This window comes from Hyperolius riggenbachi, chromosome 7, assembly GCF_040937935.1.
Source record: "Hyperolius riggenbachi isolate aHypRig1 chromosome 7, aHypRig1.pri, whole genome shotgun sequence".
NCBI classification, from domain to species: domain Eukaryota; kingdom Metazoa; phylum Chordata; class Amphibia; order Anura; family Hyperoliidae; genus Hyperolius; species Hyperolius riggenbachi.
The window spans coordinates 16,832,992-16,845,186 of record NC_090652.1 but is presented as its reverse complement, the minus strand read 5'-3'; the positions used below and the strand labels follow the sequence as shown (position 1 = coordinate 16,845,186).

Genomic DNA, 12,195 nt, shown 5'->3' with positions numbered 1-12,195 from the left:
GTCAATTTTGTTTTCTTTTCAAACCCCCCCCCCCCCCCCCCCAAAAAAAAAGAAAGAAAAACCTGTGTTTAGTTTTAGTTAGAGAGCATTCACACAACTTGCTCTTTCACAATTAATGTTTTTTTGTGTTGCCCAAGCCCCCCAATCCCTGAGCTGCCCCACTACATTTGTAGTATTTCACCCCCTATATGTTTGTTCACAATGAAGCACAGCAAGGGTGATGACACTCCAAGCTGCAGGTGGAATGATGGTGGATGAGGCGGGTCCTTGTCTGGATGTCACCAGGCAAGGCCCACCCGTCACATCCACAACCTGTGCAAGGAGAGGACGAGGTGGTGGTTGGCAGCAGCAGGCAAACCCCCCTGACCTGAGCAGCGCACCATTGGCCAGCAGCAGCAGCCTCTATGGTGGATTGTATTTATGGTAGAATGTGGGGAGATCCCTCAAGGAGACAATGGGACCAAACACCCAAGACCTGGTGGGGACTGTGATGAAGGAAATGGCCCGATTTTTCATGGCCAGGTGGAGGGCCTATCACTAAATGCACCTTGTCTGTCCAGTCCCCAGGCCAATCTGTTTGGGGATGATTTGTGTTTTGATGATGAGGTGGGTGACCGATCGTGGATGCCAACTGGTTCACCTACAGTCAGCAGTGATGGTTTATCAGTCAGGCGTTAAGTCGGTCAGGATGGTGCTTCAGGTGCAGTCTAGGGGCATGGACTCCACTGGTAGGGTAGGCAGCAGCAGAGTCACAACCCAGGAGCACCTAGCCCCATCTGTGAGCACCTAGCCCCATGCTGGACAACAGCCAGCTACAACTAGCAGGAGTGTGTCATTCTCGGCATGGGGCTACTTCACCATTCATCGTGAGGATGAGTCCTGCGCTGTCTGCAACCTCTGTGGTGTGTCGGTGAGCAGAGGGTAAGCGGCACCAAGTTGGGGACACCGGGCATAATGTCCCACCTCAAAATCAGTCACATGGTACAGTGGGATTTATTAAAGAGAGGCAGGAATGCACAGGGCAGCAGTGGACAGAGTGTGTCAGGAGGAGAAGCAGCAGCAAGAGGACCCTCTCGTCTTCCTCTATCCATCACTCTGTGCATCATGTGTAGCCTGCCCAGTCCCACTGCAAGCCAACCCCCTCTGCACACCAGGCTGGAAGCAGCATCCAGACCTCATCAGCTGTCTCCTCCCCCCAGTTTGTCACCCAGCGCCAGGCCTCTCTAGCCGAAATGATTGCACGGAAGAGGCCTCTCGCCCCAACTGACCCAACAGTGATCCGCAACAATGGGCTCCTGGCAAGATTGTTGGCCCAACAGCTCCTGCCCTATCAGCTGGTGGAAAGTGCTGCCTTCTGCCAGCTGATGTGTTGTTTGGTGCCACAATGGTGGATCCCCAGCCTCCATTATTTTATCAGGACTGCCATCCCAGCCCCCACCAGCATTTAGTGGAATGTGTATCCTGGTTGTTGGACCATGCAGTCAGCCAACAGGAAGTGAGTGTCACTTCCTGCTTGGCCATCTGCCAGACAGGGATTATCGTGTACTAACGTGGTAATCCCTGAAGGCCTGTTGGTGGTGCGGCCCCCAGGGGGTCAAAGGGAGGCCAGTCTAACTCCCTTCTGCCACCTCCTCTGTCCCAGGTAGTGTTGGGCGTAATGTCCTGTAATTTATGGATATCTGTAATGACAAGTCGTAATTGCGGCCTACAGCACCACAGTTATAATCCGTAATCCACCGCGATTACAAATTCTGACTACGAGTGTAATCAGCTGTAATTACAACTTCGAGTCCATTATGGAAGTGCATTTTTCTTTTTTATCATAATGTCCCTAGCAACCAATAGTAATGCGCGGAGCTCTGGGCACACCCTTCCCTATATAAGGCAGATGCCATCTTGGATTATCTCCTTGCTGTTACTCAGCACTGTGTGAGAGGTTGTGCTGGAGAGAGCAGTGCTGTGTATTTGTATTTTGTGAATGATTTGTGCTCATTAGAGACTCACTGAACCTGTGATTGATAGTTTAGTGACTCAGTTAGAGAGTTAGCTTACTCATTGTTAGCTTTGTCATTCAGTTAGAGAGTTAGCTTATTGCAATAGTGAAAGCAAGACACTTTGCATCAGGATACTATTTATTGGCTAAAAGGAGTAAGCTTTCAGCTATGAAGCCTTCCTCAGACTCGACTCCTGTATACTGACAACATGTAGAGCACACAGCTTATATGCACTGGACATTAAAAGGAGATACATTTATCACTCACCAATGCTCATCCCAGTAATAATGTCCTCTTCCTCTTCACTAGTCCTTATGTCGCTCTCCTCCATAGACTGCTGATCACTCCTCACATATGTTTCCTCTTCTTCCTTTTTAATTGTCCCCAACATGCCACCCTCCTCCATAGACTGCTGATCACTCCTCACATAGGTCTCTCCTTCTTCTTCTTTAACTGTCTCCATCACGCCACCCTCCTCCATAGACTGCTGATCACTCCTCACATAGGTCTCTCCTTCTTCTTTCATTGTCTCCATCATGCCACCCTCCTCCATAGATTGTTGATCACTCCTCACATTGGTCTCTTCTTCTTCCTCTTTAATTGTACTCATAATGTCACCCTCCTCCATAGACTGCTGATCACTCCTCACATGTGTAATTTGCTCTTTACGGTCAGATCTCAGTTCTGAAATAGATAACAAATTATAGGAGTAAAATATTAGCATTAATAAACATAACACATAAAAGAGCATACATTTTCTAGTGGTTGATAATATCCCATAAGCTGTGGTATCTGCGCATTCAGCACCACAGTCCTCTCTCCCAGTGTGCCTTGCTCATCATCTGGTACTTCTCTCCTCCTCTCCATGCACACATTCCTGTGAGGTTACAGCAGTGCCGGCAGCGGTAGATGGAGGAGGATGTGAAGAGAGAACAGCTGGAGATATAGGAAGATAAGAGCTGAGTCCTGCAGCTAATTAGCTATGAATTATCATTACTTATGGCTCTGGCAGCTGAGGAACTGGGCAGATGGGACCGCAGCTCCATATCCTGACCCTACCTGTCCATCACCTGCTAACCCCAAACCTTCCAAGAGCCATAGCAACAAATCTCCTAGCTGGGGCAGTGCCAGTACCAGGACAGAAGCAGCAGAGGTCTCCCAACCACTCTGCAGCTGCAACCTCCATCTTCTCTGCCTGTCCAACCAGCCACGTCCTTTGTTACCTGGCTCCACCCACCTAGCTGTGACCCACCAGCCATCATCTTTGAGCAGACTCCAACCTCCAATCCAACACCAGTGGCTCCTGGCTGCACACTGGCTTCTTCTCATCAGAGATGCCATGGATACGGTCATATGGTGCACCTGTCTTATCTGCTGAAAATGGACGCAATGCACAGATCCTGCTCCTTCAGGACCTCCCTCCCTGAGACCTCCACTGATCCACAACAACTCCATTGTACAACATTGTATTCATGGCTGTTGCTATGAACAGCTGCTGGGAAAAGCTATCAGGGAAACTGTCCCCATTCACAGGGAAGAGATACCAGCCTGCCTTCCATAACGGCTGGGATAAACATGGAACACCTCTGACAGCACAAGAAGTGAGGGAAATCCAGAGATAAGGTAACACAGAGAGTGTGCATACGTGTGAGGCACCAGCTGGAGGTGGGAGCTGCTCCACGAGGATCTTATGGGCTCAGTATTCCATGGCATACAAGATCAGCCAATCACAGCTCCGCACTATTCACGGATTATATTATTCTCTATGTCTCCCTCCCTAAGGGGCAATTATGTAAAGTAACCCCCCACACAGATACTTTGTATCAATCTCAGGAATAAAGGCAGACTACCCTAACAATAAAACTACTACTCCCTGCAAGCTGTCTCCATAGAGATGCATGCGCCTGGATTCCTGCTCACACCCTTCATATCACTAAACAGTCACCCTTCTCCTCGGTATAGAATTCAGACATCTCTCCACATTTCACTCCAGCCATTGATAACATAGCAATGGAGCTCAAGGGGTGGTCTGACTGGTGACTGGTCTGGTGGGTGACTAATATCTGGAAGACTCGGGAAGCCATCATAAAGGCATTAGGAGGAACCCAGTAATGTAGAAATCTAAGTTCAAAACAAATAAAAGAGAAAAAAAGAGGAGGTGGCTTACCTCAATAACGACAAATTCATATATATATATAAATATACAGGTAGTCCCCAGCTTACGAACGTTAGACTTACAAACAACCCGTCGATACAAATGCCCACCGATCCCGTCGTGATGACGTCATCGTCGGATGCCATCACCTCTTTTCGTAAGTGAGGGACTCTTTCTAAAATGGAGCAGCTGGGAAAGCACTTGTGCGGAGAGGAGGAGGCAGTTAGTGCAGGGGATGTGATGTCTGGAGAGGAGGAGGAGGTCAGGTCAGGGGGGATGTGACTCGGAGAGGAGGAGGCAGTCAGAGCGGGGGATGTGACATCTGGAGAGGAGGAGGAGGTCAGGTCAGAGGGGGATGTGACTCGTAGAGGGGGAGGTCAGGCCAGAGGGAGATGTGACGTCTGGAGAGGAGGAGGAGGTCAGGTCAGAGGGGGGTGTGACTCGGAGAGGAGGAGGCAGTCAGAGAGGGGGATGTGACGTCTGGAGAGGAGGAGGAGGTCAGGTCAGAGGGGGATGTGACTCGGAGAGGAGGAGGCAGTCAGAGCGGGAGATGTGACTCCGAGTGGAGGAGGTTAGGCCAGAGGGAGATGTGATGTCTGGAGAGGAGGCGGTCACGTCAGAGGGGGATGTGACTCCGAGAGGAGGAGGTCAGGCCAGAGGGAGATGTGACGTCTGGAGAGGAGGAGGTCAGGTCATATGGGGATGTGACTCGGAGAGGAGGAGGCAGTCATAGTGGGGGATGTGATGTCTGGAGAGGAGAAGGAGGTCAGGTCAGAGGGGGATGTGACTCGGAGAGGAGGAGGCAGTCAGAACGGGGGATGTGACGACAGGAGAGGAGGAGGAGGTCAGGTCAGAGGGGGATGTGACTCGGAGAGGAGGAGGCAGTCAGAGCGGGGGATGTGACGTCTGGAGAGGAGGAGGTCAGGTCAGAGGGGTATGTGACTCGGAGAGGAGGAGGCAGTCAGAGCGGGGGATGTGACGTATGGAGAGGAGGAGGAGGTCAGGTCAGAGGGGTATGTGACTCGGAGAGCAGGAGGCAGTCAGAGCGGGGGATGTGACGTCTGGTGAGGAGGAGGAGGTCAGGTCAGAGGGGGATGTGACTCGTTGGAGTAATTACGATCCACACTTCCTTGTTGAGCAGTTGCTGCTGCTGCTAATTGTTCTTTTGGTTTCCTTATCAGACAGAGGCAATAAGAAAAAGAATTCTGTCTGTTATCATTAGAGATGGGAAGTCCGGATCTTTTCAATGATTCGGATGATTCGAATCGGATCATTGAAAAGATCTGGATCTTTGATCCGAATCTCGAATCATTTTACTAGGGAAGCATTCGGGGGTGAAATGACTAGGACAGGACAGGACTTTCCCTGCAGTGGACAGAGAAGGGGAGGGGGTGGACAGACAAAGAAGGGGGGATGGTGGACAGAGAAGGGCAGGGAGCGAACAGAGAAGGGAGGAGGTGGACAAAGAGGGGTGTGCAGAAATGGTTTTTTTTTTGCACACATTACAATCAATTACAATGCTTTAACCACTTCAGCCTTCAGTCGTTTTCACTTTATGCATCCGAGCAATGTTCACCTCCCATTCATTGGCCTATAACTTTATCACTACTTATCACAATGAACTGATCTATATCTTGTTTTTTCCGCCACCAATTAGGCTTTCTTTGGGGGGGTACATTTTGCTAAGAGCCACTTTACTGTAAATGCATTTTAACAGGAAGAATAAGAAAAAAACGTAAAAAATTCATTATTTCTCAGTTTTCAGCCATTATAGTTTTAAAATAATACATGCCTCCATAATTAAAACTCACGTATTGTATTTGCCCATATGTCCCGGTTATTACACCGTTAAAATTATGTCCCTATCACAATGTATGGCGACAATATTTTATTTGGAAATAAAGGTGCATTTTTTCCGTTTTGCATCTATCACTATTTACAAGTTTAAAATAAAAAAATAAAGAAATATTTCATCTTCACATTGATATTTAAAAAGTTTTGACCCTTAGGTAAATATTTACATGTTTTTTTTAATTGTAATGTTTTTTTTTTATTTTTTTATATTAAACATTTTATTTGGGTAGTTTTGGGAGGGTGGGATGTAAACAAAAGGTTTATAATGTAAATGTGTGTTGATTTTTTTTTTTTTAGTTTTAGTTGTAGTATTACTTTTTGGCCACAAGATGGCGGCCATGAGTTTGTTTACATGACGTCACTCTAAGCGTAACATACGCTTAGAGCGACGTATCGGGGACGCAACAGCCAGAAAAAGCGGAGCTTCTGATAGAAGCTGTCGCTTTTTCTGCGGGGGAGAGGAATCAGTGATCAGGCACCATAGCCCGATTCACTGATTCGTGGGCTAACGATCCGCGGCCGGGAGCGCGCGCGCGATCGGCCGCGGGAGCGTGCGGACACGCACATGGCCTCCTGGGCGTAGCTAGTACGTCCAGGAGGCCAAAGTAGTTAAAGTAAACCTATATGTTCATCTGTATACTTTAAATGCAAACGTCTCATAGTGAAAGAAAGCATTCCCCAATGTGTCCTTTTCTCACCTCGAACACTCATCATAAATTTAGGGAGAAGTCAAGTGCAGCTGTTTAGAGCAGTGTGCAGGAGGATCATACTGCACTGCAATCACAGTGCCTGCCCTGTCATTCTAGCCCAGCAAGCTGTCTGCAAAGTTACTGAGCTGTGCTTCTGAGCCAAAACCTTCCCATTTGTTCACTATGCACAACTACGGAACAGACAGCCTAAAATGAGCAGCACATTACAACCAGTACGTGTGCTCTACACATATCTGGCAGTGGCACCCATGTCCCCTCTCTCATCTGCCTGTCCCTGCAAGGCTGGCTCCCCTCCAACTGAGCGATCCATCTCTGCTCTGCTTCCAGGACCCCGCTGCCCGCTGAGAGAGGGGGGCGTGCCGTTCCTGGCTCCACCCCCTTTGCGAACCGAATAGTTTATTTTAATGATCCGGATGATTCGACTCACAAAAGAGATTTGGATCAAAGATCCGAATCATTCATGATCCGGACAACAATAGTTATTATCAGATGTTGTAAATACCTTCCCCACAGCCCGACAGGCTGCACTCTGCAGGGAGTCATTAGCTGCGGTCCAGTGTGACATGCCCGCAGCCCCCCTTCTGCTCAGTCTGCAAAACACCAGAGTTAAATCACTGCTTAGGAAAATTCAGAGACATAAGCTGTACAGGGGTACTGAAGAGTTCTTTGAATGTTATCCTGCGCATAGCAAAAGGGTAGACGAAAAAGACATGCAGCCAGGCAGGACCAGAAGCAGACATGCTTTTAGTACACAGGCTGATCTTGGTCTGTTTGTAGATCTGTGTATTATATCTTGTCAATATTACTTTCTGCTTTCTGATATTCAACTATTTTGGGCTACTCATAGTGCCACTGCATATGGACTACATGTCCCAGCTTATCATGGCCTAATATTCAATAGAAAATTATATATGATCCGACTTAAGAACGGATTCAGGTTAAGAATGAACCTACAGTCCCTATCTCGTTCACTAACCAAGGACTACCTGTAATGAATTTTTAATAAGCACAGGCAATGCATTTTGTGGGTCTCTGCCCACTTCCTCAGGCCAAATAAAGTGCTGAAGGGTTTAAAACGCCAGGTGCATCAAGTAATCTTCCTCTCCAAGTTAACAAGGCAGATGTGCCCTAGGGTTGCCGCGGTATACCGGTATGACTATCCCTGGCTACTTATACTGCGGCAACCTGTTACTGGCTACAACTATCCCTGGCTACTTACACTGTGGCCACCTATTACTGGCTACACCTATACCTGGCTACCTATACTGCGCCCACCTATTACTGGCTACACCTATCCCTTACTACCAATACTGCGCCCACCTATTACTGGCTACAACTATCCCTGGTTACCTATACTGCGCTCACATATTACTGGCTACACCTATCCCTTACTACCAATACTGCAGCCACCTATTACTGGCTACACCTATCCCTTACTACCAATACTGCGGCCACCTATTACTGGCTACATCTATACTTGGCTACCTATACTGCGCCCACCTTTTACTGGCTACACCTATCCCTTACTACCAATACTGCAGCCACCTATTACTGGCTACACCTATCCCTTACTACCAATACTGCGGCCACCTATTACTGGCTACACCTATCCCTGGCTACCAATACTGCGGCCACCTATTACTGGCTACACCTATTCCTGGCTACCTATACTGCGGCCACTGAATACTGGCTGCACCTATTCCTGGCTACCTATACTGGTGGCACCTATATCTAACTAGCTATACTAGAGGCACCTATACCTGGCTACCATACGGGGGGGCGTGGGAGTGGAGCTCTGTAAAAACAGCTCCGGAGATTTAGGCGCAGCCAGTGCCGCCATAGGCAGTAATAGGAATGAAGGCTTTAGCGGCGCTTGGAGCGGAGTTTTACTATAAAAACACTGTAATTCGGCCGTCAGCAATAGCTGGAAACTGAATTACATCTTTCACCACTATCCATGGCGAACTGGGGGGGGAATATTATTTAACGCCGCGGCTTAAGCATATGTACAGTACAAACCAAAAGCTTGGACACACCTTCTCATTCAAAGAGTTTTCTTTATTTTCATGACTATGAACATTGTAGATTCACACTGAAGGCATCCAAACTATGAATTAACACACGTGGAAGTATAGTACATAACCAAAAAGTGTGAAACAACTGAAAATATGTCATATTCTAGGTTCTGCAAAGTAGCCACCTTTTGCTTTGATTACTGCTTTGCACACTCTTGGCATTCTCTTGATGAGCTTCAAGAGGTAGCCACCTGAAATGGTTTTCACTTCACAGGTGTGCCCTGTCAGGTTTAATAAGTGGAATTTCTTGCCTTATAATTGGGTTGGGACCATCTGTTGCGTTGTGGAGAAATCAGGTGGATACACAGCTGATATTCCTACTGAATAGACTGTTAGAATTTATATTATGGCAAGAAAAAAACAGCTAAGAAAAAACAAGTGGCCATCATTACTTTAAGAAATGAAAGTCAGTCAGTCCAAAAATTGGGTAAAACATTGAAAGTGTCCCCAAGTGCAGTCTCAAAAACCATCAAACACTACAAAGAAACTGGTTCACATGCGGACCGTCCCAGGAAAGAAATGTGTCTGCTGCTAGAACTCTGTGTGGCATTGACCTGGTCTCTAATGTGAGCTGCTGTTAACCTACGCAGTGTTCTCCCCAGAAATTTTTTCCAGCTGGGTGGCATGAAAAAGTAGCTGGGTGGGGCACAACAGGGGGAATGCAGGGCCATGTAAGCTTTGCTGACAGCATACCAGAAGGAGGAAACGAGCCGATATCAGCCGGGTGCTTACCAAAATTAGCCGGATGGAGGCCTGGGGAAAACACTGAGCCTCCATATGACTCTTGCTTTAATGCTGGGTACAGAGATGCTAGGTGAGATTTTTTGCCCGATTTACTGTCAGAACGATTATTTCCAACATGTCCGATCTGCTTTCTGATCAATTGTCGAGCATTTTCCGATCGATTTCCGTTCACTTCAATAGGAAATTGATCGGAAAATGCTCGAAAATCAATCAGAACGCAGATCGGTCATGTTTGAAATAATGGATCTGACAGTAAATCAGCCAGAAAATCTCAGTGTGTACCCAGCATTAGATATGCACCATCTGTCTTAAAGTGAACCTGCCAAGTCAAAACCAGGAAAACCGGTTGTTTGATTGTTTTCAATGTGCTATTACAGTGCCTTTTGTTTGCGTTTTGAAAAAAACAAAACAAAAATAGGCTTGATTTGCAGTACACAAATCCGGTTCACAGTGCAGGTGAAACAGATATCATATTGTTATACGTATTGGGCATCATTAATGGTTCCGATCAACCACTATTGTTCCGTCAATGTTTTTTGGGGTTGGTTCCTCTACCAATCATCTGATCGGTAAGGTTTTCATTATTTGTGGACCCCATTGTTGTGGAACCACAAGGCTCAGCATGTCCTACAGATTTAACTGAGAAGCTGCAAATTCACACATAGGTATGAACTGTTTTTTTTTTGAGAAAATGCAAAGCTCAGCATGGTTTGAAAGGACATGCTGGCCCCTTGAGATTCCAGAGATTAGTGTATCCTAAGGGTTAAAAAAGAGGGGGTGGGAATACACTTCAGGACAGAGCTTTATGTGTGCAAGCTGACCTAAGGTCACAGCTTTTTTTTGCCTGTACCTATCAGATCAGACTGCTTTTTTCCCCCCCTTCAGCGCTGCTGTCTGTGTGCTGTTCTCTAGGCAACCAGGACATCCCGCTCTCTGCAGCTAGTGGAGATCTGCTCCGTGCGTCTGACACCCGGGGGAGGAAGTGAGTGATTGCCTGCACTCCCCTCTTCAGTCAGACGAAAGTGCCGTAATTCAGAGATGGGAAAGTTAGTACGGCACGTAATTGTACAACAATTGTACGGTGGGGACTGGGGAGGGAGAGAGACAAGTGAGACAGCCATGAGGAGGAAAGGAGGCAATAAATACCAAGATTACAAAGCCAGACGGGCTGTAGTTTGCCCAGCTCTGCTTTAGTCACACAGGCTCCAGCGTCCCTTCACGATCGTGCAAGCACAGGCAGAGTGAGAGACTGCTTGCAACGTGCCTCGTTCTAACTTCCTAGAAGAGCACTATGCAGTATAACAGATGGCCCCACCTATTGCCATGCCGAGCCAATGAGTGTACGAGCCCGCCGGAAAGCGGGAGATCTCGTACGTAAAGGAGCTGAGCTTGCTGGGCACAGAGGAGTCAGCGCTGAGTGCAGAGAACAGCGCTGGCTTTTCTAACATGCAAAATTGCAGCCGGGCGGGGCCTTAATTCACCCGGGCGGCGTGCCCACTTAATTGATACTGGGGAGAACACTGGTACGTTTTCTGAGGTTGGTGACTCGGATGAACTTCTCTCTTCTCAGGACAGGCAAGTGTGCCCACAGACCCTTTCCCCAAGTCAGACAGGCAGCCTCCTCCCCAGTATAGGCAGATGTACCCCCAGTATTAGGTAGTCTCCCAAACATGCAGAGTCGTAACTATGAAGTGTTCGGGGAGGGGTGGGGGGGAACAGGCACACCCTCAGGGCTGCACTCCCAGAGACTGGTGCCCCCTGAGCCTCTGCCCTGAGGACTACCCAATATTACTAATATACCCCAGGAAGAAGCTGGAAACTAGGGGCGTGATTGGGGAGATATGGCTACACTGCATGGTAATATAGCAATACTGGGGGCAGAATACGCTATACAGGGGTAAATGCCAGCACTGGAGGGATATGGCTATAGTCACTATATATCTTCTCTTGTCTCTGTGATATGACTGAATTATTACTAGGAAGGTGAGATCCGACCCATAATCTATGGTACATGTAGGGGAGCAATAGAAAACTGGCAAACAAGTCACAGCCGTTATATATAAGTCTCATCAAGGGGGATGATCAGGATAGTGACAGGTGTACTATGTCCTCCTCTGTAACAAAGCATGCCCACCCCAAACCTCTGCTCTGCTCCATATATAACAAGATTCACACAATTACCTCTTCCAGCCGCGTTTTCTCACCTCCTAGGCTCCTACAGCTGCTGTTACATCATTTCCTGTTTTTGGATTAATCTCCTCCTTTCAGTGCTATCACGTGGGAGAGGCGAGCTCGCCACCTTGTGGTGAATAAGCTCACTGCAAGCTCTTTTTGTGGAATCACCTGCAGTCAGCCTTTGAATACTATTTATTCTTATTCTTATTATTAGTAGTAGTATTAATCACAGCACAACTCCCTTATCTACATCTTCATCACCTTCTATTATCATTACCAGCACATGTATGCCTGTTGGACATTTCACAGGATGAACACTCCCAATTTCAATGTATTTTGCTAAATCCACACAGCAGAAAACACACACAAAATCAAACTCAGTAAACGCCTATGGGCTGCATTCCAAATCACAGCTCTTTGCCTCTTTTTTGCACCATTTTAAAATCGTACATGTTGGATCTTCCCACATAGTGCAGTTTTATTATAGT

At 47.4% G+C, this 12,195-nt stretch overlaps 1 pseudogene; it reads right to left on the bottom strand.

Annotated features, from left to right (window-relative positions):
- Nucleotides 1-11,770, bottom strand: part of LOC137524112 (zinc finger protein 665-like) — a 79,719-nt pseudogene extending 67,949 nt beyond the window's left edge.
- Nucleotides 11,771-12,195: the final 425 nt, after the last annotated feature.